This window comes from Phyllobates terribilis, unplaced genomic scaffold (genome assembly GCF_046119375.1).
Source record: "Phyllobates terribilis strain yellow unplaced genomic scaffold, ASM4611937v1 Scaffold_2__4_contigs__length_985480577, whole genome shotgun sequence".
Lineage (NCBI taxonomy): Eukaryota > Metazoa > Chordata > Amphibia > Anura > Dendrobatidae > Phyllobates > Phyllobates terribilis.
In genome coordinates this window covers 638082081-638105661 of record NW_027362762.1, presented here as the reverse complement: position 1 = coordinate 638105661, position 23581 = coordinate 638082081, and the positions used below count along the sequence as shown (strand labels likewise).

At 45.4% G+C, this 23581-nt stretch overlaps 1 protein-coding gene across 2 annotated transcripts in view; it reads right to left on the bottom strand.

The window, feature by feature from the left end:
* Positions 1–12375, bottom strand: part of LOC141222043 (synaptotagmin-2-like) — a 200063-nt gene extending 187688 nt beyond the window's left edge. Inside the window, exon 1 of one of the 2 annotated variants that reach the window (XM_073666615.1) lies at positions 12220–12375. The gene's annotated coding sequence lies outside the window, so the exon portion shown is untranslated. Of the gene's footprint in view, positions 1–11921; positions 12098–12219 lie in introns of those variants that run through there. The other variant, XM_073666616.1, reaches the window with a different exon arrangement.
* Between the last annotated feature and the right edge of the window lie 11206 nt (positions 12376–23581).

Here is a 23581-nt window from a genome sequence, read left to right as displayed (position 1 = left end):
GCCTGCAGTTTTCAGTCCCTGGTTCATTAGGATCCTAATACACTGAAAAAGGGTACGATCCGGAGCCGTCCACAAAATGGGATTTGGGCGTATGCACCGACGGGGCTATAGACTGTAATGATACGGACAGATCGAACGTGTCCTCTGCCATGCATCGTTTTCGGGCGTGTACACCAAGATGCAGTCCCCGACGGGACCAACAAACGGTGCCAGAACGCAGTGTGAAAGCACCCTTAGACCACATTCACACATTCAGTATTTGGTCAGTATTTTACATCAGCATTTGTAAGCCAAAACCAGGAGTGGTGCACTCGTTTCTATCATACTTTTCCTACGACTGTTCTCTCCTGGTTTTGGCTTACAAATACTGATGTAAAATACTGACCAAATACAGAACGTGTATACTTGGCCTTAACATCAGTAAGTTCCATTACAAAAAACTATGAATTTCTTTATACATTCCCAGGAGGAATAATAGAAGAACATCAAAGCACAGACTTCCAAATAAAGCCCTCCAGGACTGATATCTCTAAAAAAAAATACAAGGATTTACAACAACAGTCAAAAGAGGTTAGAGATCCTCCAGTGACTTACAGGTGACATATTTTCTGATTGTACACATCCTCCTTTCTTTTCTGCAGCATCTAGCCTAGACCACCATGATAAATTCTCCTAACCACTGAAACACAAAACAATTGAGGTTCCATACATGATCCCTTCAGACCTCAAAAACGCATAAAATACATGGCACACCTTGTAAACCAGGAGAAATAATAACACTCAATTATATCTCATATATAGGATAAGATGTACTTTTACCAACAAGTAAAAAATATATCTTACAATTCATAAAATAAGTTATAAACAAAGTACATCAGGGAAAGGACATAGAAGTCAAGGTATGTAGGACCAGGTAAAAAGGTTGTACACATGATAAATAGCATCCAGGTTATTATGGAGGTCAACTCTGATCAGGAGACATTGGAGAAAAAGTTCAAAAAGCAGTGTAAAGCAAAAGGGGCAGACAGAAGATAAATGGCATCCTGGTGGATCTCTCCCTAGTCAGATGGCCAAGATAGGTGAAAAAGTGTCTCAATTATCTAAATAGTAAAAGTAAGAAGTGGAGCATACTGGTTAGCTAGAGAATATCGGCTAATCTGAGATCTATGGTATTTTGTATCAAAAGAAAATTCATACAGGGGAACTGGAACAATTATTCTTAAAGGAAAAAAGACAAAACCAGGATCTTTGTAATAAATACAGGACATGTAAAAGCTCTAAACAATAAGTCACAGGCAGCAAGAATGTCAGCTGATAAAATCGCAATATCTAAGTCGGTGCAGCAATGACCATGACCTACAACAACAATGAGAAAAATAAGTGTACAAGCTAAAACATATGATAGAACAGGATGTACAGTATATGTAAAAAGTCTATACACCTGTTAAAATGACAATGTTTGTCATGTAAAAAAAATCATACCAAGAAGAATCATTTCAGAACCAAAGCTAAACTTTTGGCCCTAATTCCAAAAGGTATGTTTGGCGCAAAGCCAACACTGCAGACCACCAAAAGAACATGATACCAACAGTGAAGCATATTGGAGGCAGCATTGTGCTTTGGGGCGGTTTATTGGCTTGCAGAACTGGGGCGTTAGTCAAGATGGAGGGAATTATGAACAGTTCCAAATCATAGTCAGTTTTGCAATAAAGCCTTTGGGCCTCTACTAAAATGCTGAGAATGAAGAGGAATTTCACCTTTCAGCACAACAACCCTAAGCATACCTACAAATCAACAAAAGAATGGCTTTGCCAGAAGAAGATGAAAGTTTTGGAATGGCTAAGCTAAAGCCCAGACCTAAATTTAACTGAAAATTATTATTATTATTTATTATTATAGCGCCATGTAATCCATGGAGCTTTACATGTGAAAAGGGGTATTACAATAATAAAAACAATTACAATATTCTTGAACAAAATGTGATGGCGACTGCTATAGGAGGAGCGAGGACCCTGCCCGCAAGGGCTCACAGTCTACAAGGAATGGGTGAAGATACAGTGGGTGAGGGTAGGGATCTGTGGGTTGACCTGAAGGGGGCACTCTACACAGGAGATGCCCTCGAAATTTGACAGATTTGGAGCGCTACTGATAGGAAGAGTGGGCAAAGATTGCCAGTTCTAGATGTGCCATGCAGAGACTCCTACCCAAAAAAACTGCATGCTGTCATAAATTCAAAGGACAATTTAACAAAGTATTAGTTTAAGGGTGTGCATACTTATGCAATTACGTTATTTTAGTTCTTTTTCTTTTCCAGCAGAAAATATTTCAATTTGTTTTTCAATTGAATTATACAGATTATAAGTGGACATTAAAGGTGGAAAAAGTCCTGAAATAATTGTTCTTTGTATGATTTTTTTACATAAAAAATTGACATTTTAACAGTGGTGTGTAGACTTTTTTATATCTACTGTATTTAAGGAGACAGTCCCATCAAGCTGCATCTTTGATGGAACTCTTCTGTCGCTGATAGACTGCAGCACCCATATGAAGTAAATAACATCACTAGATCACCAGGGAACACAGTAGTGAGCGGAGGAGTGATGACAATCCAGGATGTAAGAATGCTATTTCTTTGTTTTATGCAGCACACTGGAGGCATTCTAAAGGGCTTGTCCAGTGTTGAGGTATGCTAAAGTCCAAACAATATCAACAGTATTAACGGGAGCAGCAGGCACGTGACTGCAAGTATGCAACTTGCATAAATGTGGTCACATGTCGACTAGACATGCGCAACCTCACTCGAGGCATTGATGCATGTGTATTGAGCAAGGCCAGACATGTCTAGTCGGAATGTGGCCAGAAGATATATGCAAATTGCATACTTGCAGTCACATGATCGTCCGCTCTCTGCACTGGCACTGTAGATTACTCACAGCAAGCAGAAATAATAGTATTATTTGTATGACCGTGTTGTCTACATTAACTTTTTTTCTTGAGGGAGAGGCAAGATATAGCTTTATAGACCTTAGCAGAGCTACAGTGACCCATGCATACAAGCAACAAGCAGGTGGTTGCCTGTTCAGGTCCAAAAGTTGCCTCGGACCTATAGGACTCTAGTTATGCCCTAGTTATGCCCCTGTAAAGGGGATGCGTCCCTGATGCGTGGGATAGATGCAGGTGTTTGTAATGACAAACAGTTCTGCCCTCCTCATCCTTCACGGCAATCGCTGGCATGTAGATGTGTGTGACCATATGGTACAGAGAAAGCATGCTCTGACCTTCCCTGGGAGCATTTACTTTTTTTCCCTCCTGCTTATAATTGAGCAACGTCACAAAGGAGAAAAAGTAAACACCCCCAGAGAAGAATTACATTATATTCAGCTCTGCAACTACTATTCCATGATGTGGACAGCTTAACATGTAAAATGTAGTAAAGCTTTCTCTTTAAAGGGTTTGTCTCATTATTGCAATTCAGTCCTGAAAATGGCTGATCCGAACTGTGTGAACTGTCTGCTCTCCCATGCTGCAGGCAGAGACAGTTTTGCCAGAGCAGCGTTTACAAGCTATACAGCAAACAGCTTGCAAGTGCACAAGCTTTGCCTAGGAAAGCAGACACCCTTAACCTTATAGACCGCAAAAGTGGCCAGTAAACTAGGTAACGAGCAATAAACTATAAAATTAAAAATCTATCTGTTCTTGAGAACAAAAATGATTTTTAATAAGAGGTAAATTGCAAAGCTGTTTTCTTTTAAAAGCACTTTGCAATTTTATCCATTTATGATTATGAAAAACAATTCCTTTTACAGCTTCCATTAAACATATGCAGCAGGAAAAGATCTGAATATATTTAATGGATGCATATAATGTCATTTTTTCTGCCTGCATACAGCGTAAGTATGGTAAGGGTATACTGAGATATTCACTAGTGGTTATATTGCGACTTTATAGCAGTATTTGTAAATCCACAGTGATTTAATACTAATAGCAGGTGTACTTTGGCGTACAGTGGCTTGCGAAAGTATTCACCCCCTTGGCATTTTTCTTGTTTTTCTACCTCACAGCCTGGAATTTCACAGGGGTTTTTTTGAGCCTTTGCATCAGTTCATGTAAAGAATATGTTTACCTACAACTGTGAACATTTGTTAGCTTTTTTTGTGAAACAAACAACAAATTGGACAAAATAACTGAAAACTTCAGTGTGCATAACTTTTCACCCCCCTAAAGTCAGTACTTTGTAGAGCCTCCTTTTGCAGCAATTACAGCTGAAAGTTGCTTTGGATAAGTCTCTATGAGCTTTCCACATCTGGCCACTGTTTTTTTTTTACATTCCTCAAAGCAAAACTGCTCAAGCTCCTTCAAGTTAGATAGTTTCCTCTGATGAACAGCAATCTTCAAATCTGACCACAGATTCTCAATTGGGTTAAGGTCAGGGCTGTGACTAGGCCACTCAAAAACATTTACACATTTCCCCTTAAACCACTCGAGTGTTGCTTTCGCAGTATGCTTTGGGTCACTGTCTTGTTAGAAGGTGAACCTCCGTCCCAGTTTCAAATCTCTGACAGACTGAAACAGGTTTTGCTTTCCCTGCATTTCGCACCATTCATCTTCCCCTCGACTCAGACCATTTTCCCTATCCTTGCTGCCAAAAAACATCCCGACAGAATGATGTTGCCACCACCATGTTTCACTGTGGGGATGTTGTTCTTGGGGTGATGAACTGTGTTGGTTTGCCACCAGACATATCATTTGACTTGGTGTCCAAAAAGCTCAATTTTAGTCTCATCTGACCACAGCACCTTCCTCCATACATTTGGGGAGTCTCCCACATGTCTTTTGGCAAATTCAAAACGAGCCTTACAATTTTTGTGTGTAAGTAAAGGCATTTTTCTGCCCACTATTCCATAAAGGCCACCTCTATAGAGTGTACGGCTTATTGTGGTAATATGGACAGACACTCCAGTCTATGCTTGGAACTCTGCAGCTCCTTCAGGGTTACCTTTGGTCTCTGTGCTGCCCATCTGATTTATGCCCTCCTTGCCCAGGCTGAGAGTTTTGCTGGTGCTTTTTTGGCAGGTTTGTTGTGGTACCATGTTCTTTCCATTTGATGCAATGGATTTGATGGTGATCATCAGAGATTGGGATATTTTTTTATTGCACAACCCGGACTTGTGCTTCTCAACAACTTTGCCCCTGTCTTGTTTGGAGATCTCCTTGGTCTTCAAGGTGTTGTTTGGTTATGAATGGAACTGTTTGCACCAGAATTTTTTAGGGGCTTCATAGCAAAAGGGGTGAATTTTTAGTTATTTGAATGCCAATTTTTAGTTATTTGATTCCATACATGTAATTTAGGCCTATATTGTTCTCACTTCACTTCACCAACTTAAACTAGTGCTGATATATCACACACAAATCGGATTACATCAAATATTTAAACACGGATTGTAATGTAAAAAACTAGTTAAAAAACCAAGGAGGTGAATACTTTCGCAAGACACTGTATGAATACACTGTACATCATTTATGACTATAATTTGGGAAAGGTACAGTGGTATTTTAGGATTGTATATTTATATAACGCTAGCTCTCCACATGGCGGTTTTATTAATTTACTTTATGACATATTTAAAGGCTGGGTTCGCCCTGAGGTTTTGCCATTTGCTTACTATATACACCTGGAAAAGCTCCCTATATATATACCTTAGACTGTGACTGTGAATGATGTCTCACTGCAGCGTCCATCACCCATAGAGTAATTTGGGATCTGATTAATAGAAATACTATGCTCTATTTCATCACGTATCTATTAAACCGGTGCCATGCCATTATAGGGTATGGTTGATGGATGCCATTGTCAGGCTTTTGTTTAACACATCTGTCATCCATATATCTATTTATTGGAAACACCATGAAAACCTACCTGTAAGGCTGGGTTTACACGGCCATACTTAAACAGATGTCTATGACAGATGCTGTTCAATGGCGTCCATCACCCAATGCCTTCCATATATAATAAAGGATATACTTATTGCTTACTTTCTTTTTATTGCATTCTTCTGGATGGAATAGTCTAGTCTTTTTTTTGTGTTGTGCTTATCTATACTGGTTACTCGATTCCAATAACCCAGAAGTTTGGCTGAAGAGCTGAAGAATTGGGTCGCTTGCTCCTCACCATTAGTAGTAGTCATTTTTATATTTATTTGGGGACAGTAACAGATTACACAGTGATTCCTAGTGATAAGTATTTTTTAAAAATGAGTCCAAGTTAAAGGGACTCAGTCAGTAGCATCAGCCCTCCTAAGCCGTCTATATGGGCATGTAGGTCATAGGAAGATGAATAAAATGATACTTCAGTATTAGCGATTTGATGTCTTATTCCAGAGAAATTCACATTTTTCTTAATAAGTAAATGAGCTGTTCCAGGCTATGGGCCGAACAATGATCTGCATGAGAATCTGACTTCAGAGCTTATTATAAATGAAAGGGGGCGCTACCAGTGTGAGACATGTAATGACTGACAGTCTGCTCTCCTGATCTACATGTCTCACACTGGTAATGCCTCCTTTCATTTAAATTAAGCTTTGGAGGCAGATTGTCAGAGAGATCTCTGTCCGGCCTATAGATCTTAACAGCTCATTTACATATTAAGAAAAATGTGGATTTCTCTTAAATAAAAGATGGCAACATAGACGTTTGGGAGGGTTGATTCTACTGATAGATTCCCTTTAAGCATTAAAAATATGAAACAATATATACTCGCCTTCCGTTGCAGTGTAGCTTCCTTGATGTTACCCACTGTTACTGTTACTGCATTGGCTTCAGACATAACATCCCATAAACTCCATAAAAAAAAAATTAAATAAATAAAACTAAACAATAAAAATACACCGATATGTGGAATTTCCATATTCATAATAGCCTGTATAGCAAGTAAGGTCCTGTTACCATCATGTTATGGATCTTCACTTATGACGGCAAAAGCTCCTGCTGTATAAACTAAGCGTATCCATATGTCTCTGTCTACCTGACGAAGCTAAAAGATTGTCTATTGGACACACGGGTATTTATGGTATAGAATAGTGCAGTAGACTATACTATTCCATAGAAATGTATACTGTGCGGTATGGCTTTTTTTATAATGGGATCCTATGGACGACATAACACAGCTATTCGTCAAGGGTGTATGTCTGATGGACGACCCTAACTCTGTACAAAACAATTCAGTTCTAATTTACACACTACATTGTATGCAACGTTTTTCCTGTCACCAATCTGTTTTTTGGTGCAAGAAAAAACTCTGCAAAAGCTTAACATATGAACACAGCCTTAGAGTTTTTCAAAATTAACACATCTAATAAAGTTTATTCACTTTACGGGACAATAGGACTTCATGTTGTTTTTCTGTGGGTATAAGAATATATAATCAGATAATGAAAACAGATTAGACAAAAAGAATATGTTTTACTATCCTGTAATATGGCAAAAGATAATAAGTGATAGATTCCCTTTAAGACCATACACATGCAATAAAGTCTGTTGAACAAAAACCAATTTATGCACTAAATACCTTCATTTTATATGTGCATTGTATATAGCAGTGATGCAGTTTAGTATTCCATATTCAATATTTGCATACATCTTAGAACAAAGTATGCTGCTGTATTCTTTGTTTTGCATATGCAGTCAGAGCAGCTTGCAACTTCACACTTCATTTAGTTACCGTAGGTTGTGCTGGTCAATTTTTGTTTCTTTCATTCTTTAATGGATATTCTCAAGTTATTTAATTGCTTTCGTTAAACAGCATGACAATAAGTAAATTTGTAATTGACTTGCTTTTTCTATCTGCTTTCTCCTGAAATGGGAGCTTTTATTTTTCATAGTGTCAAGCTGGTTTGATAGTGGAAGAGATACACAGCACCCATATTCCAGGTAAGGGGTTAATTCCTAACATCCCAGTCAGCTCTCTCCAGCCCATTGATTTGTATAGTCACTAGCTGCTCACCTCCTTCCCCCTGCCTCTCTGATCCTGACAAGCTGCTGATAAAAATCTTGCAAAATCACCAGTCCCTACCATCAGCTGCTGTACTCCTGATCCATGGCTCTCACTGTCCAGAGCTGTGTGCTTGTTTAAATGCCTTGTTATCTGCCTTGTTATCTCTATATGTAAGTACAGTGATAGCAGTGTACACACCAGAAGAAACCCGATAGCTGAATGTGCTACAGCAGAGCTTGTGCTGAGGTTAAGGCTATGTGCCCACGATGCAGAAATGCTCCGGATTTTTTCCTGAGCATTTCTGCATCTCCCTGGCAGAAAAAACGCATGCGGATTGTACATGCGGGTTGTACATGCGGATTGTATATGTGGATTGTACATGCGTTTTTCCTGCCAGGAACAAGTGGATGTGAAGCGTTCTTCACTTGCATTTCCGCATGCGGGTTGTCAAGCGCTTCTCCAAGCGATTTTAGCATCACTTGGAAAGTGCTTGTCAACTTGGTCACACTATATAAATCCATGCAACCGGCATGTGACTGAAAGAATGTTAAAAAATAAATATATACTTACCTTCTGATGGCCCCCGCAGTCTTTATTCGCTCCGTCCTGGCTTGCCGGCAGCTCGCGGTACACTAAAGGACCTGCTGACGTCAGCGGTCGCGTGACCCATCATCACATGACTAAATGACGTCATGGCAGGTCCTTGAGTCCACCGCGAGCTGCCGGCAAGCCAAGACAAGGACACCGGGGGCCATCAGAAAGTAAGTATATTGTTTATTTTTTATTTTATTCTTTTTTTTACAGGTTCTATGGTACCCCGGTCTGGAGGAGAGTCTCCTCTTCTCCAGACCCGGGTACCATCTGAACATTGAAACGCATGTAATCCGCATTTACAGATCCAGTGGTGCGGATTGCATGCGTTCCAATGCAAGTCAATGGCGGCGAAAACGCCACGCTTCCGCAAAATAATTGGTAGTGCTGCAGATTTTTCAGCAATGATAATCCGCAGCGGAAATTTCCGCAGCATGTGCACAGCACATGCGGATTATCATTGGGGATGCGTTTTTTAAGCGTTTCTGCAGCTAAATTGCATCTGGGTAAACGCTTAAAAAACGCATCGTGGGCACACAGCCTTAAGGTTCTGCTAATACTACAGTTCTACTACTCTCCAAAAACTGTCACTCAAGGACAGCCCTTCCTGCCAGACATAAGGAGACTGTAAGTAGACTATACAGCTCTGAGCTGCTCAAGAGACAACTTGATAATACCCTTTAAAGTTTCTTGACCATTCTGTACTAAGGGCCTAATGATGTTTTTCTGATGTAGTATTTCCTAACATGACACACGTGCCCTAATGAGGACATCTCAATACAGAAAGGTGTAACTCTACACCTAACCACACACACACAATCACATGAACACACATACGCACGCGTACACACACATGCATGCACACGCACACACACGTGCAAACATATACATGTGCATGCAAATAAGCGCAGACATACACACACATTCATGCACACACATTCACACGAACACACGCATGCACACAGGCACGAGCAAACATATACACCCACACACATACACACACGTATGCACACGCACATATGTACACATGAAAACACAGTCACATGAACACACATGCCCGCGCACACCCATATGCACACAAACATAGACACATGCATGCACACACAACCACATGAGCACATGCACACACACTCGCACGCACACAAACACACACCCCTCTAGCTTAGTGGTAACGCTGTTTCCTTATACTTGCACTTTATAAGCAACAGAAATAAAGGGTGCCGGTCCAAATTCTACCAGAACTGCAACTATCCTCCATACATTTTGCAGCTGTGTCACAATCTAGCATGAACAGTGGATGCAGCCATAGGGCAGGGTTTCCATCCAGGGGTTCTGCTGTTCCTCATAACCTGGTCAGGGGCTCAGTAAAACCATTTTGCAGCATAGATGCTAAACTTTCTTTATCGGCTTAAAGATGCTTGACTAAGCAGTCTAAAATAGAATGAATTGCTTTGAAAAACGAGTAAGAACAACAATGCTTGGCTGAGCGCTGCATCAAGACGCTTTGCTGTAGTAATCAATGTAAGGATTCTTTAGGGTTCCCTCACGGTGGAAGGGGGATTGGCAGAGTATTTCATGTGTGACAGGAATGGTAATAATAGAAATAAGCAATAACTGCAGACATGTGAACTGCAGCGGCTAGGCTACAGCCAGCACTCACAAGGCAATCCCTGTCAGAACCCCTCCCCCACCTTCTGGAAATCCTGCCCCCACCCCTGACATGTGCATATTTTAGCCTTAAGAAGCAATTATAATTACTTTAAGATCTTTTCACATCTGCATCGTGGCTTCCATTTACAGATTTGTGATACGACACAGGGGTGGACATACCATTGGGGCCTCCAGGTGGAATTGTGCATTATGATGATTGGACTGCTGAGCGTCCATATACTGCTCTTCCCCAGTAGTTAAGGGGGCCCAGGTCTACCTCCAGGTGGAATTGCGTATTCTGATGGTCTACTGGACTGCAGAGTGCCCATATACTGCTCTTCCACAGGGGCCCTCTTCTGTCTGTGGCAGCCAGTGGGTATGACAGATCCCAACAGAGACTGACGGACCCACTGACTTTCATCAGAGTCTAAGATCAACTTTCGGAAAACCATTTTATTGGCTGCATGTTTTTGACAAGCTACATTAAGCCTGGGGTGTGGAAGGGGTAAAAAAGAACTGCTGAGCCAGCTTTGAGAGCATAGAGATTGGCATGGACTGCGGGGCATGGACTGTGGGGCAAGGACTGCGGGGCATGGACTGCGGGGCAAGGACTGCAGGGTATGGACTGCGGGGCAAGGACTGCAGGGTATGGACTGTGGGGCAAGGACTGAGGGGCATGGACTGCGGGGCAAGGACTGCAGGGTATGGACTGCGGGGCAAGGACTGCAGGGTATGGACTGCGGGCCAAGGACTGCAGGGTATGGACTGCAGGGCAAGCACTGCGGGGCAAGGACTGTGGGGTATGGACTGCGGGGCAAGGACTGCGGGGTATGGACTGCAGGGCAAGGACTGCGGGGCATGGACTGTGGGGCAAGGACTGTGGGGCATGGACTGCGGGGCAAGGCCGTGCAGTGGCAGCGATGCAGCATATTTAGGCTTTATGATGTATTTATTGTCCATTCTGTGGTGCGGAGCGCAGACAGCAGGTGTCTGGGTCATTTATCTGATGACACATTTAAATAAATACATTCATCGTTCACAGCGAGGTTTATAGTGTGGAAATCCAGCAGAACACAGTAATCAGTGTGGTCCCCTCATCCATCCTCAGTCATCAGAGAAGCTATCTGAGATATCTGCTCCACAGATCTGAGGAATACCTGCAGTGTCCATCATCTCTGTCACACGAGGAACGATCGTCTGCAGCATTTCGGCATGATCGTCCCTTGTGTGATGTGTGGGGCTGATGCACGACTCTCCCGCAGTATCCCACCTATGCAGGACCACTGCTGAGCGATGCATCTCCCACAGCCCTGTACAGGAGCGCCGCAGCCAATCAGGCAAGTTACTGCTGAGCCGCAAAGTCACCCCTAGACTTGTGAGTGAGGTGGCTGCAGCCATGGGGCCCCTCCTGCCCCGGGACCCCTCCTACCCGGGACCCCTCCTGCCCCGGGACCCCCCTGCCCCGGGACCCCTCCTGCCCCGGGACCCCTCCTACCCGGGACCCCTCCTGCCCCGGGACCCCTCCTGCCCCGGCGTCCCTCCTTTGCCCTGCAGCCCGCTGTTCACACCGCCAGCACCATGGACAGCTCCCCAGACAAGCCCGCAGCTGATGCCAGTAGAAGCCGCATCCTCCTCAGCCAACGCTAGGAAACACACAGCTATTATTCCCCTTCGTCCAAACGTCGCATACCGCATAAGTTTGTCGCGCTGCGGCTTTTCTCCTGCCGGGCTGTGGCATCCCCCGGAATGAAGTTCCCTATGACGGTGCCATCCTGGTAGCAAGCTGCACTAGTAGAGCGGCGTTGATTGGACAGATGGGGGAAGGGCAGGTGGAGCGCTGATGCTGCAGAATCTGTGCACAGCAGAAGTCGGAGTGTAGCGGAGCTGTCAGAGGGGAGGGCTGACCGCATAGCCCCAGCACACCCAGCTCTGCAGTGTGGCCCCCCATAGCCGGGCTCTGCGGACATCCCCCGCCGGCCGCTGGTTACCTGCTGCTGGAGTTGCCGGTCCTCTGCCCTGTGCTCGCCCGGGTATCTGCAACTCTGTCTGCAGTAGTACAGAGACACGCGTGCTCCTTCCCTGTCCCCTCCCTCTCTTTTCTTCTCCTAATTCTTATTCCTGCCACGTCCTCCTGCATCCGAGTCCGGATTGGTCAGTCCCGGCCCCCCAATATGCAAAACTCATGGTCCCATTGGGACCATCAATGACCCAGATGGCAGCGGCAGAAAATCATTCAGGCTGAGGGTTTTTTCTCTCCAGTTTGATAAAAAAGTAATGATTGTTGAATGGTGATCCCTGCAGTAGAGGGGTCTCATCCAGATCTGTGCTTCATTCACACCCTGCGGTCTGGTCCTATTGTCCTAGGAGTCAGCTGGGTAATATGGACCAGCGGCATCACATCCCTAGATAAAGAATGAGGGGTTTCACAGCCAGTCCCCTATACTGCCCAAGTTCTAAAGGTCACACCAAAACCGGGGCAAAGGTTTCTAGCAAACACCAGGATCGGATTTAAAGGGAATCTGTTACCAGGTCTTTGATATGTAATCTGAGAACAGTATACTGTAGAGACGGAGATTCTGATTCCAGCAATGTGTCACTTACTGGGCTGCTTGCTGCAGTTTTGATAAAATCACTGTTTTATCAGCAGGAGAAAATCTCTAGAGCACTAGTAAAGTCAGTGTCGGACTGGGGTGTGTAGGGCCCACAGGAGGAATTGATCCTAGGGGCCCACCCTACAACAATATGCAAATACCTGATAGCCGTTACCCCTGTTATAGTGGAACGTCGACTGTAAATCACAGGCAGCTCCTGCACATCTACTGTGCACCGCTATAACTGGGATGAACAATTACGATAGTATGCATTAAAGGGGTTCTTTGGATAAAGCAAGTTATCACCGATCCATGGGCTCCACAGGATAGGTGATCACTTATTGATCGTTTGGGTCTGAACATTGGAAAACGCAGCTAGCGGAAGAATGGGGAAGTTTTATCCCTGACAGGACACTTATCCCCATTTTAAAATGCAGTCACAGATGGGATGTCTGACCGCAGCTCCATTCATTCTCTATCGGCTTCCAGAAAAAAAACAAGAAGCACCACTGAGGGAATGAATTGATCAGTGGTCAAGTTGCACATGAGCTCCAGTCTAATGGGGAGAAAAACTCCACATTCTACCAATCGGTGCAGGACCCAGCAGTCAGACCCCTCACTAATCAATAATTTATCACTTATCTTGTGGAGAGATGATTACTTGTCTTCCCCAGAGAACCCCTGTAAGTGCATCTTGTTCCTAGTATTTAATCACTAATGGAAATAAAGAATCTTCTCCTAATTAATATCAGAGAGAACAAATGACCACCATACACAACACAATGCACTATACCAACACCAATAGTACCACATACAAGAGAGAAATAATGCTACACCGTGACCAGACCACATATTAGCACCACATAGGGACCGTATAATACCACATACAAGGGAGAAATACAGTGACACCCGTGACCAGACCACATACTACTACCACATAGTGACCGAATAATACCACATACAAGGGAGAAATACCACCACACCATGACCAGACCACATATTACAACCACATTGTGACCGAATAATACCACATACCAGGGAGAAATACCACCACACCGTTACCAGACCAGATATTAACAGAATATAGCGTCCAAATAATTCCCCATCATTGCTCTCCCCCACCTAAATCATTGCTCTCCCTCATCCCCATCATTGCTCTCTCCCACCTCCTCCATCATTGCTTTCCCCCATCCCCATCATTGCTCTCTTCCATCCCCATCATTGCTGTCCCCCACCTTCCCCATCATTGTCATATCTCTCCCACCTCCTCCATCATCGCTCTCCCCCTCCTCCATCATTGTCATATCTCCCCCAAATCCTCCATCATTGCCATATCTCCCCCCACCTCCTCCATCATCATTACCATATCTCCCCCCACCTCCTCCATCATCTTTGCCATATTTCCTCCACCTCCTCCATCATCATTGTCATATCTCCCCCCACCCTCTCCATCATTGCAATATCTTCCACACCTCCTCCATCATTGCCATATCTCCCCCACCTTCTCCATCATCATTGCCATGTCATATCTCCCCCCACCTCCTCCAACATTTCCATATCTCCCCCCACCTCCTCCATCATCATTGCCATATCTCCCCCCACCTCCTCCATCATCCTTGCCATATCTCCCCCACCTCCTCCATCATCATTGCCATATCTCCCCCACCTCCTCCATCATCATTGCCATGTCATATCTCCCCCCACTTCCTCCATCATTATTGCCATGCCATATCTCCCCCACTTCCGCCGAACACGATGAGGTTAATCTGACCATGGGCCCCCCAGAGCCTGGGGGTCTGAGAAGCACGCCAGATTGCCCTCATTATCAGCCGCACTGCAAGGCCCCCCCTGCACCTCTGGGCCCCGGTGCAGGTGCATCAGCGGCCATGTTAACCAGTGGACCCCCGTGCGTCATGCTTGGGGGCCCGCCGAGGATCCGGGCCCTCTGGAGAATTCTCCGGTGTCCCGGTGCCCCAGTCCGATGCTGAGTAAAGCTGATAGAATGTAGTCCTCCATATTCATGAGCTTTGTATAATCCCATCACCATCACTGATTGGCTGCTTTCTGCCTATGCACAGTGTATATAAAAATGTATCAATCAGTGGTGTGGGCAGGGTTATACAGAGCTCAGTATTCACAGAGTTGCCAGATCTGCAGCAGATAAAAGAGTAGATCTTCTGGCTTTGGCTCAAAAAACTACATAAATAACAGTACCTCAAATACCTTAAAGGGGATCTGTCAGTAAGATCAACCCTCCTAAACCATCTATTCATGTAGGTCAAAGGGAGCTGAATAAAATTATACCTTGATATCTGTGACCTGATGTCTTATTCCAGAGAAATCCAGGTTTTTCTTATATGTAAATGAGCTGTTGGACTATGGGCCGGACACTGATCTACATGAGACTCTGCTTCCAGAGCTTGTCATAAATAAAAGGGGAAGTCACCAGTGTGAGACATATACCGAACACAGTAGAACTGAACTGTCTCTCAACAATCATGTTAGCAGCTGCAGTTCTCACAGCTCTGCTGTATTGTAACAATATTGCAACTAGTAATGGGCAGTCCTGCTCTTTTTGGTGATCTGGATCACTTGGCTCCGCTCACCAAAAAGAGTCTGCTCTTTTGGATCCTAAATGGTTCTCTATTGAATATGTGTTCAACGTAGGTGAACACACATTTAGGCTGTGTGCCCACGATGCGTTTTTTAAGCGTTTCCGCAGCGGCTAAAACACTGCAGAAATGCTTAAAAAACGCATGGTAGAAGGCCTGCCATGCTCCCCAATGATAATCCGCATGTGCTGTGCACATGCTGCAGAAATTTCCGCTGCGGATTATCATTGCGGAAAAATACGCAGCACTACCAATTATTTTGCAGAAGTACTGCGTTTTCGCCGCCATTGACTTGCATTAGATCGCATGGATTACGCATCACTGCATATATAGATGCGCATTCCATGCGTTCAATGTGCGGATGGTACCCAGGTCTAGAGGAGAGGAAACTCTCCTCCGGACCCGGGTACCATAGTACCTGTAAAAAAAAGAATAAAATAAAAAATAAATATATACTTACCTTCTGACGGCCCGCGGTGCGCTCCTCCTCTCATGCCGGCAGATCGCGATGCACTGAAGGACCTGCGCTGACGTCATAGTCATGTGACGGGTCACGCGACGCTGACGTTGGCAGGTCCTTCAGTTACCGCTGCCAGCAAGGGAGAACGGAGTGAAGCAGGAAACCAGGGGCCATCGGAAGGTAAGTATATATTCATTTTTGTATTTTTTACCATTCTCTTGGGCCACACTATATAAATCCATGCTGTTTGCATGGATTTATATAGTGTGACCAGTTGTCAAGCACTTTCCAAGTGATACTAAAATCACGTGGAAAGCGCTTGACAACCCGTATGCGGAAATACATGTGAAGAACGCTTCACTTTCGCATGTCCCTGGCAGGAAAAACGCATGTACTATCCGCATGTACAATCCGCATGCGTTTTTTCTGCCAGGGGAGAAGCAGAAACGCTCAGGAAAAATCCTGAGCATTTCTGCATCATGGGCACATAGCCTTAAGATGAAATTAAGGCAGCCGAAATCCTGCCCACCTGCGGCCAAAACCCAGCCTACTTGCAACCAGCCAATGAAATCTGTGGGTGGGCGAGGTTTGGCTCAGCTGGACGTGGTTTTGGCCGCTGAACACTGTCATTTTATCACCAGTGAGAGCATGGGCGTACCCAGGATCAAAACTGGGGGGGGCAAGCCATGGTCGTTCAGCATTTCCGGGTTACTCGGGCAGGAGCTCGGGTCTTCCCCCTGCATGTTTGGCGCTCTTTACAGAGCCAATGAACATGCAGGGATGGCCAGCCAGTTACTGTAATGCCGCAGCCATGTTGTTTGTGGGCATTACATTGATTGGCTGGCCGCACAGCGTCACCTCGAGTATTTAAAACGGGGCGCCGCCATCTTGGACACAGTCGCTCCGGATTAGACAGTGTAGGGACAGCGCTGCTTTTTTAGGGAGAGATATAAACTGCAAAATAGTTAGTGTAGGGTCTGTAAAGGCTGCCAGAACAAACAAACAGTCCTTTTCAGGACTAATATCCATCCCAGTTACCAGGCAGGCAGGCTGTATAGGAGACACAGTGGTTATACCAGCAAACGCTGCATTACAGTCCTGTGTGCTCCTGTTGCTGAAATTGCTGGACTTAGCACCAGGTGTCGGGGGCCAGGAAAAATCCTTTTTTTTTCATCTAAATCCTCCTTTTTTTTTCCTCCTTCACACTGTACAAATACCCGTCTTATTAACCTTTTGGTGTGTCCCCCCCCCCCAAAAAAAAGCGTGTCTCTGATTTTTCAGACACAAATATAACTGTTGAAAATAGTCTGGTGTAGGCTAGAGAAACAGAAGTGTTGTTTTGCACTTCCACGGTTCAAACCTCTGTATTATCCATTTTGGGCCATTTGTATCTAAAAAAAAAACAGTTTGAGTGTGTCGCTCACTGTTCAGCCGCAAATATCTCTATTTAAAAAAGTGTGGTATACCCCAGTAAACAATAACTGTGGTTTTGCCATCCCACGGTAAAAAATCTCTATTATTCAGCTTTTGGTAGTTTTTTCCGTAAAGAAAAACAGTAGTGTCTCCTGACTGTTGTGACACAAAAATATATCTGTTGAAAATAGTCTTGTGTAGGCCCGACATCCCAGTGTGGTTTCGCAGTTCCACGGGTCAAATCGCTGTACTATCCAGTTTTGGGCCTTTGGTATCTAAAAAAAAAAGCAGTTTGAGTGTGTCGCTCACTGTTCAGCCGCAAATATCTCTATTTAAAAAAGTGTGGCATACCCCAGTAAACAATAACTGTGGTTTTGCCATCCCACGGTAAAAAATCTCTATTATTCAGGTTTTGGTAGTTTTTTTTCCGTAAAGAAAAACAGTAGTGTCTCCTGACTGTTGTGACACAAAAATATATCTGTTGAAAATAGTCTTGTGTAGGCCCAACATCCCAGTGTGGTTTCGCAGTTCCACGGGTCAAATCGCTGTACTATCCAGTTTTGGGCCTTTGGTATCTAAAAAAAAAGCAGTTTGAGTGTGTCGCTCACTGTTCAGCCGCAAATATCTCTATTTAAAAAAGTGTGGTATACCCCAGTAAACAATAACTGTGGTTTTGCCATCCCACAGTAAAAAATCTCTATTATTCAGCTTTTGGTAGTTTTTTCCGTAAAGAAAAACAGTAGTGTCTCCTGACTGTTGTGACACAAAAATATATCTGTTGAAAATAGTCTTGTGTAGGCCCGACATTCCAGTGTGGTTTTGCAGTTCCACGGGTCAAACCGCTGTACTATCCAGTTTTGGGCCTTTGGTATCTAAAAAAAAGCAGTTTGAGTGTGTCGCTCACTGTTCAGCCGCAAATATCTCTATTTAAAAAAGTGTGGCATACCCCAGTAAACAATAACTGTGGTTTTGCCATCCCACGGTAAAAAATCTCTATTATTCAGGTTTTGGTAGTTTTTTTTCCGTAAAGAAAAACAGTAGTGTCTCCTGACTGTTGTGACACAAAAATATATCTGTTGAAAATAGTCTTGTGTAGGCCCAACATCCCAGTGTGGTTTCGCAGTTCCACGGGTCAAATCGCTGTACTATCCAGTTTTGGGCCTTTGGTATCTAAAAAAAAAGCAGTTTGAGTGTGTCGCTCACTGTTCAGCCGCAAATATCTCTATTTAAAAAAGTGTGGTATACCCCAGTAAACAATAACTGTGGTTTTGCCATCCCACAGTAAAAAATCTCTATTATTCAGCTTTTGGTAGTTTTTTCCGTAAAGAAAAACAGTAGTGTCTCCTGACTGTTGTGACACAAAAATATATCTGTTGAAAATAGTCTTGTGTAGGCCCGACATCCCAGTGTGGTTTTGCAGTTCCACGGGTCAAATCGCTGTACTATCCAGTTTTGGGCCTTTGGTATCTAAAAAAAAGCAGTTTGAGTGTGTCGCTCACTGTTCAGCTGCAAATATCTCTATTTAAAAAAGTGTGGTATACCCCAGTAAACAATAACTGTGGTTTTCCTCTTCCACGGTTCTAATCTACTCTTTATTACCCTTTTTCCATTGATAGTGCAAGTGTAAGCTATTTTACTTCATTTACAATGGGCAAGGCGCGTGGCAAGGGACGTGGAAGTGGACGTTCTGGTGATGGTTCGTGCAGAGGACGGGGCCGTGGCCAAGGTGAAAATGTGCCACAACCAACAGCCACATCTTCTCGCTCCCACTTCTTGACCGAATTACTAGGGAAACACAGAACAACACCAGTATTGAGAACTGATCAGTGTGAACAGGTTATTAATTGGATAGCAGATAATACTTCCAGTTACCTGGGCACCACCACCTCCGGTCTGTCTTCCACACGGTCAACTCTTAGTAGCCGTGAGTCTCGACCGTATACTCCTCCTCACCCTGATGCTCCTTCCTCCCACCATGTCGAGTATCGTCAGACAGCAAGTGATCCCACACTTGGACACTCTGAAGAGCTGTTCACTGGTCCATTTCCATATTTGGGCCCCTCGCCTGATACGCTTGAAGTGGTGGAAGAGGAGATCCCATGTTGCGATGCCCAAATATTTGAACAGCCACGGCCACAGGAAGTCGACGTTGGCAATCTGTCACAAGAGGTGGACGATGACGAGACATAATTGCCAGGAAGTGAGGAGGAGGATCGTGGTGCGCAAGTGGAAGAGGAGGAGGTGGTGGATGAACTAGTAACTGACCCAACGTGGAAGGAGGACATGCAGAGTGAGGCCAGCAGCACACAGGGGAAGGGCGGCAGAGTACCCCAACAGGCAGGAAGAAGCAGTGTGGTGGCCGCAGACAGAAGGCAGGCAACCGTTCCCCGTAACACCAACACGAGGGACATTGCCAGTACATGCGGTAGGTCTTCCAGAGTCTGGAATTTTTTTAAAGACTCTGCTGATAACCCCAAAAAGGCCATATGTTCCACCTGCCATGCCAGCATCAGCAGGGGTGACAAAACTACCAGCCTGACCACCACCAGCATGATCAGGCACATGGCAGCAAAGCACCCGACTTTGTGGGGCGAAACCCAGGGTCCACGACCAGTGTCAGCGGGTGTCACCACTGCTTCTTCCACTGTTGTGCGTGCAATAGAACCCCCTGTTGTGTGTGCAAGGCAATCCCCTGTCCATACTGCATGTAAAGATGCCCCCTCCTCTCAGTCTTCACTTGTTATAGCAGTTTCTCAAGAAACAGCATCAAAGTCCACGTCCACGTCCCACCGCAGCGTTCAATTGTCCATATCCCAGACCTTTGAACGAAAGCGGAAATTCGCAGCTAACGCCCCACAGGCCACAGTCCTAAATTCGCACATTTCACGACTGCTTGCATTGGAAATGCTGCCTTTTAGGCTGGTGGAGATGGAATCCTTCCGCAATCTTATGGCGGTGGCCGTCCCTCGGTACTCGGTCCCCAGCCGACACTATTTTGCCTGGTGTGCCATCCCCGCACTACACAAGCGCGTGTCCCAAAGCATCTGCCGTGCCCTCAACAACGCAGTTACTGGGAGAGTCCACCTGACAACGGACACGTGGACAAGTGCTTGTGGCCAGGGACGGTACATCTCTCTGACGGCACACTGGGTAAACATAGTGGAAGCCGGGACCCAGTCGGACCTTGGGACGGAACACATCCTCCCCACACCGAGGATTGCGGGCCCTATGTCAGTCAGAGTTGCCCCCACAGTGTACAGCTCCTGCGCATCCTCCTCCTCCTCCTCCTCATGTTCAGCCTCCATCTCAGATATCACCACATCAGTTACAAGCTGGAAGCATTGCAGTACTGCCTCCGCCAAGCGGCAACAGGCTGTGCTGAAACTCATAAGCTTAGGTGATAAACCTCACACTGCTTGTGAGTTGTGGACAGCTGTGAAAGAGCAGGCAGATCTGTGGCTGAGACCGCTGAACCTACATCCCGGCATGGTCGTGTGTGACAATGGCCGTAACCTGGTGGCGGCTCTGAGGCGAGGTGAGATCACACACGTACCATGCCTGGCTCATGTGCTTAACCTCGTGGTTCAGCGGTTTCTTAAATCGTATCCCGAGTTGCCAGATCTGCTCGTGAAAGTACTCCGCCTGTCAGCTTATTTTCGCAAGTCGGCTACAGCTTCCGCCGCCCTTGCTGTGTTGCAGCAGCGTTTGCAGCTTCCGGCACACCGACTGGTGTGTGATGTCCCCACACGTTGGAACTCTACCCTCCACATGTTGCAAAGGATTTGTGAGCAGAAGAGAGCAGTTGTGGAGTACCAGCTGCAACAAGGCCGTCGATATTCAGGTCAGACTCCACACATAAGACCTCAGGAGTGGACCTGGATGTCTGACATATGTACCATCCTGACAAACTTTGAGGAGGCCACCAAGATGGTGAGTGGCGATGACGCCATCATTAGTGTCAGCATCCCACTTGTCTGTCTTTTGCAACCCTCTCTGCAGAGAATTAAAGAGGAGGCATTGCAGCCAGAGTATGATGAGATGGATCAAGAAGCCGTAGCGGGCGATTACACACAGCCCAGCCTCATCTCATCCCAACGTGCATTGGGGGACAATGAGGGAGAGGAGGAGGAGGAGGAGGAAGAACAGGAGCTGCTATCATGCGTTGTAGACGGTAGTACCTGTACAAGTGTCATACCGTCGGTTCAGCGTGGGTGGCCTGAGGACAGGGGGGAGGAGGAAGAGGAGGAGGAGGAGGAGAGCATGGTCAGTCGTCATCTTGGTGAGGACACGGAAATCTTGCCCGCTACCAGTCTGGCACGCATGGCTGACTTTATGTTACGCTGCCTTAACCGTGACCATCGCGTTGTCAAAATGTTGGGTGACAGTCATTACTGGTTGGTGACACTTGTAGACCCCCGCTACAAGGAGAACTTTCACTCTCTTATTCCTGAGGTGGAGAGGTCTACAAAAATGGGGCAATACCAGAAGGCCCTTGCTGCAGAACTCTTAAAAAAATTCCCATCTAAACACGCTATCGGCAGAGGTCACAGTTCGTTGCCCAACCAAGGCGTACAGGCGAGAGAGATGCAACTCCAATCCAGCAGAGGCAGGGGAACACTGTCAACGTTCTGGGACAGTTTTCTGACACCCGCCCAGCTTACAGGCCCTGAGGCGCGGGGTGCTCTCACAAGGAGTGGAAAGTTTCAAAAGATGGTGAGGGAGTACCTTGCCGATCATACCAGGGTCCTCCTTGATTCCTCTGTGCCTTTTAATTATTGGGTATCCAAGCTGGACACTTGGAATGAACTCGCTCTGTACGCCTTGGAGGTCCTGGCCTGCCCTGCCGCTAGCGTGTTATCGGAGCGTGTTTTTAGTGCCGCTGGGGGAATTATAACTGATAAGGGCACTCGCCTGTCAACTGACAATGCTGACAAGCTGACCCTTATCAAAATGAACAAGGGCTGGATTGGGCCAGACTTCTCATCACCACCAAATGACAGCAGAGTAACATAAAGTCAAATCCACTGTGTTATTTCGGGAGGTGTATTCACATGCACCGCTTCACACCCACACATGGGTATACGCTTCCCCGTTTCGGCTGTTTAATCTTCTTCTCCTTATCCTCAGCCTCCACTACCACTATACCACCAGGGAGCCAGCATTGCAAGTTCCTCCGTCCTTATTTTTGGCAGCTTTTGCTTGCAAGGCATAAGCAAATACTATGGGACACCCACTCCCCAATAATGGGACTTATGTTTGTAATATGCTGTACTGCATGGCTCTTGTAAGGGGCATTGCAAGTTGCTCCGTCCTAATTTTTGGCAGCTTTTGCTGGGAAAGCATAAGCAAATACTATGGGACACCCACTCCCCAATAATAGGACTTATGTTTGTAATATGCTGTACTGCATGGCTCTTGTAAGGGGCATTGCAAGTTGCTCAGTCCTAATTTTTGGCAGCTTTTGCTGGGAAAGCATAAGCAAATACTATGGGACACCCACTCGCCAATAATGGGACTTATGTTTGTAATATGCTGTACTGCATGGCTCTTGTAAGGGGCATTGCAAGTTGCTCCGTCCTAATTTTTGGCAGCTTTTGCTGGGAAAGCATAAGCAAATACTATGGGACACCCACTCCCCAATAATGGGACTTATGTTTGTAATATGCTGTACTGCATGGCTCTTGTAAGGGGCATTGCAAGTTGCTCCGTCCTAATTTTTGGCAGCTTTTGCTGGGAAAGCATAAGCAAATACTATGGGACACCCACTCCCCAATAATGGGACTTATGTTTGTAATATGCTGTACTGCATGGCTTTTGTAAGGGGAATTGCAAGTTGCTCCGTCCTAATTTTTGGCAGCTTTTTCTTGGAAAGCATAAGCAAATACTATGGGACACCCACTCCCCAATAATGGGACTTATGTTTGTAATATGCTGTACTGCATGGCTCTTGTAAGGGGCATTGCAAGTTGCTCCGTCCTAATTTTTGGCAGGTTTTGCTGGGAAAGCATAAGCAAATACCATGGGACACCCACTCCCCAATAATGGGACTTATGTTTGTAATATGCTGTACTGCATGTGACGCGCCCCCTGGGCCGTGTGTACACGTGTGTGGGATACCCGGTGCCGGGTCTCTGGGGTCTGTAGTCTCCGTGGAGGTGACCCGGTCCCGTGGCTTAGGCTGGTCAAACCAGTGGCAGTCTTTCTTAGGTTTTGAGGTTAATTGTCCGACTGCGCCACCCGTGGATTGCGGTCAGGGAGTACCACCGCTGCGAGG